Raw genomic sequence first — 4,939 nt, 5'->3', positions numbered from 1 at the left:
TGGACCTTTTGTTGTTACTAATGTTTTTCCTCATGGTGTAGTTGAAATTCAAAGTTTAGCAACTTCCAAAGTGTTCAAGGTGAATGGCCATAGACTTAAGCCTTTTTATGATGGTCCCCAAATAGAGAATGTGGCAGTTGGATCTTGAGGACCCGATTTATACTATGTGAAGAAGGAAGCATTGAGTCGAGCCAATGACAATAAACAAGGGTGCTGCTTGGAAGGCAACCCAAGGGAAGTTTGTTCCTTTTTCTTCTTCCTATTTTTGCATTTATATTTTTGTTATTTTTGCCTTTCCTTTGCTTTTTGCTTTTTGTGGTTTTCAACGGTTTTTGGTTGTGTATGTCATGAGCAAGATTCAATTAAGCTTGAAAAAAAAAACTCATAACATGATTCTCTAACTTGGAATTAATTAGTCTAGTTATTTTTCTTGAGAATGGTAGTGACTAAATTTGGTATATAAAAGCTGGTGAGATTTTGAGCCTTTAGACTGACACCTCCATATCAATCTCACTCTTTGCTTTCATGAGAGATATTCTTCCATGGATTTATTTCTCTAGAACTTGCCTTGATTCTCTTCGATGTATATTGACACATGTATGCATGAAAATAATTAAGGCCATCTTTGTTATAAGCTACATAAGCCAAATAAACTACCTTGTAATTAATTTTTCTCTTTGTTGAATCTCTTTGAGCTTTATTGGCTTTTTTCGTTTATTGTGAACCAACATTACAAGCTTTAAACCCAAAAAACAATGCCTTTATACAAGCCATAGAACTAGTGGAGCATTATTCATCATTATGATGTGTATGGGTGTGCAAGAAATAAGTGTGGGGGTGTCAGAATCTGTGGTATGGCCATGACTGGTGAAAGGGAACATGTTTTCATTCTCAATTCGTGAGTTTTATTGTTCCAAAAGAAGAAAAAAGGTAATGGAGGAAATCATTTTTAATGTTACAAACTGTCCATGTTCATAATTCCTCTTAAAAATCCAAAAATGGTATCTGTTTATATGTGATATATAAAAAGGTGGAAGCAAAAGATTGTTCCCTGTGGCAAACAAAAAGTGTTCCTTTTGAATGATCCCTTTTTCAATGCAGAAGTTTCATATGGTTTAAATGCTTTGAAGCCAAATTGAAGAAGCCGCTGAATGGAGTAATTGGTTTTACATGTCATATATTCGAGCTTGAGTTGATTCATTTTTGCTCCACTAGTTTTGATGGTTTTTGAGCTACATTTCCAAATATTTCCCACCTTGATCCTAAGCCCCGTTACAACCCTTGAAAAGTCCTTATGATTCGTGTTATGCATGTGATCCCAGTGGTGGAAAATGAGAAGATATGCAAGCCTATGGTAGATTATTTCTGTTGGAATGAATTTGAGCGAAACATATACCCTTCAAACATATGAGAGTCGTGTTTATTTCTGTGAGGGTCTACGTATTTAGCATTCCATCTTTGAGTGAAAATGCTTACTAAGTAATTATAAGTTGTTCAAGGATATTTGTTATGAGTTATGAAGAGCTTGGTTGTTCTTTGTTGATGCCGTTACAACCTTAGTATTTTCGAGAAAGTGAATTTGAGTTTTGCCCGAGGATGAGCAAAAGTTAAGTGTGGGAGAATTTGATGAGAATGCAAAATGTCATATTTCTCTTCCTTAATGTTTAGTCTTTTATACTTATTTTATGCCTAAATGTACTCATTATTTTTATATTTTGATTTAGGATACAAATGGAGGCGTTAAGTGCAAAACGAAGTTAATTGGGTGATTTTGGACAGTCTCGACATCGCTTCGTAATCTGGGTATAACTTTCTCATCCGAGCTCCGATTGAGATGATTCAAGATGCTGTGGAATGCTAAGCAAAAGCTCTACTATTTTATGTTTGAGTTTTGAGAGATACTAGCTTTATCAAGGTCGAAATCAGGCTTGAAGTTGCTGCACGTGCACTGCTGACATGCTGGAAAGTCCTTAGCCTGGAATTACGGATTTGACTCGGTCTATTTTCGGAGGTCTCCAGATCAGGTGCACGAAAATCCCAGCTGAAAATACCATTTTTTTCAGTTATATTAGAACTTTATTTTATTTTTCTTAATTAGTCAGATTTGAATTCAAAATGTATATGAAAAGGGGAAAAGATAAGGACGCCTCTTTCAGGGGGTTTCTTCCACGACTCCTCTTTTCTCTTTTCTCCAAGGAAGCTTTCATCCATGGCCCTGCGTGGCTAAACTCTGATTGGTCTAAGGAAACAGAAGCCTCGGAATCAATGAAACTGTGAGATCTAATTTGATTTCATTGTTCAATTCATGCTTTAATGTCGATTGTTATTCAGTGCATATTTTCATGATTGTTTTCGTTTAATTACTAGGAGGCCTCCTAGTTTATTATTCATTGCAATCTACTGCTACGTTAGATATCAAATCCGTAATTGTTTAATCCCTCTAATCTATGAAGCAACTGAGATCTAATGATTTGCTGCGTCAGAAAATTTCAGATCTTAGGAAGAACACTCGGCTAAATTAAATGCAACCGCTTGTATTTGTGTTGTTTAGCTTCATCGATCTCTCTAATTCTTAAGGCTGCAACTAGATTAAACCTTTAGCCCTTGTCTTGGGTTGTTTAGTAGTTAGGGTTAATTAGATCGCTTGTTTTTAATTAGCGACGACCAAGAAGAGATAGAAAAATATTTTCAATGGTGGACATTCAAAGTGCGAATTGATATATCCTTGCATCAATGATCAGTTGTAAAATTCCGATGGTGGATGTTGACTTAGACCTAGGTTTGTTCTTTTGATTGATTTGGATACTTTAGTTTGAATTGTTTCTAAGTTTTTTTATTGTTTTGTTACACTCAAACCAACCTCCCCCCCCCATCCTTTTTTTTTTCACACTCAAACCCCCCCATCCTTGTTCACGTAGCATAAAACTAGGCTAGATACTCTCCGTGGGAACAATCCTTACTCGCACTACTATATATATTTTTAGGAGTATAGGTTTTATTTTTGGTTGCTTGCGACAGCACACTTATACTCTCCGGCAACAGCGCGTCAGCGCCAAAATTTGGTGTGCATAATTTTTGCGCGGCTACGGCTCCCTAGTGCGTGGAATTGCACAGGATGAGGAATCGCGCGGGCATGCGGCCCCACGCCTGTACGGGCGCTCTGCCCGTGCGTGGGGTGTTCTTCCCGAGGAGCGCGTGGCCGAAAGGGCCATGCACGCTTTCCCAGCAAAAAAATATGTACCGGTGCGAACCGGCTGGTACCAGCCGGTACACGATCGGTACGCAGGCATATTGGTTGAGATCGGCCTGGAAATAGCTCGAACAGATTTCCACACTGTCCAGATACCGGTTCCGGGCCGGACTGGTCCGTACTGATTGGTTCGGCCCGGTACGGTCCGGTTCCGCAGACCATGGTTCCTTGCATCTGAAATTGTAATCATGTTTAGTCTTGAGAATGATCCTTTTCTCATTCACTCTTGTTTGGGCCATGAAAGATGACATCATGATTACAAAGCTATTGTCGTCCAAGAAGGAGATGGCTAACCTTCATGTGATGACATCATACTGGACGTCGTCTTCCTACCCTTTGTTCCACCAGAAAGAGGCAAGAGACTAGTAGTTAAACCGGATGGTTTGGTCGTTGCTAAAGTGACTCAGTAGGTGTAAGATGACAGATTATCTTGAGCCCGATTTTATCAACGTGCTCCTTAGACGCTACGTTCTTGTTGTTGCAGCTTTTGATAATGATAGTAATGTAGCTATCCTAGCATACAACATGATAGCGGAAGATGCTATTGCACCTTCAGTCCATGTTTTTTCTCGTGGGATAGCAAAAACTCAATGAAGAATGAGGGAGCGGTAGTCATGCTGTTCATCTTCATCCACTATACACTATAACAAAAAAGCGCTAGATAAAAGCGTCGGCGATATTTTTTCTAGGATAGTAACTACCGACGCTTCTAAGAAGCGTCGGTAAAAAAGCTTCCGCCGATGCTTTTTTTAAGCGTCGGCATCCGGGTACATTACCGACGCTTATAAGCTTCGGAATATTTAATCACCGACGCTTATAAGCGTCGGCATAACGGAGGAATATGACGACGCTTATAAACATCGTCGGACTTCATTCCTCCCACAACAAAATCCGATCGACCCCCTCCCTCCACAACCCTAAATCCCTAGCTCACGCCGACCGACTCCCTCCCTTCTCAGCCTTTTTCACCGATCTCAGCCATTCTCCTCCGCCGAGCGACCCCAAATCGCATTCCTCTGCCGCATCTCCTTCCCCTCCTCCCCCTCTCCGTTGGCCTCTTCTCCGTGGACAACTTCCTCCTCCTCCGTAGCAAAGCACTCACGCGGCGTTTGAAGTTTGGAGCCGGCAAGGACAAGGACAAGGCCAGGTTTGGGATCTTCTTCTCTTGCTTCGATCTTTAAATTCTGGATGTTTTGGATTTTCTTTTATTTTTATAATCGGATTGTTTAGAAATTTTGTTCTAGTTTCTCTTGTTTCATGAATTTATAATCGGAGGTTAGATACGAATTCAGCATTGGCTCCATTGTTGAATGAGCCTGGACCAACTGATACGAATTCAGCCTTGGCTCAGAGAGGGTTGCCATTATGTTAGGATTTGGTTGTAGAACACTTTATCTAGATATGATAAGGTTTGTTGGTTGAGATTAAGGAATTCATATGCTAGTGTACTCTTCTTGGTTGGAGAAAATTTGGCATGGTCTGAGAGTTTCATTCTTGGCTATGTATGCTCTTTTCTTTCTATCGTGTTTCTTATGTCATGACTTCAATGCTCAGCTGCATACAGAGATGCCTTAACTTCCTACCAGAAACCCGCCATTTTATGCACTACATATGCTTCTTAAGTGGTTGGCTGCAGTGTTGCAAGCAAGTGTTAATACCCTTCATAGGCGTTTGTGGTTTCATTTGTTT

The sequence above is a fragment of the Phoenix dactylifera genome, chromosome 9 (assembly GCF_051530095.1).
Source record: "Phoenix dactylifera cultivar Ajwa chromosome 9, Ajwa_hap1_PhDact_Kaust_v1.1, whole genome shotgun sequence".
Lineage (NCBI taxonomy): Eukaryota > Viridiplantae > Streptophyta > Magnoliopsida > Arecales > Arecaceae > Phoenix > Phoenix dactylifera.
This window is presented reverse-complemented; position numbering follows the sequence as displayed.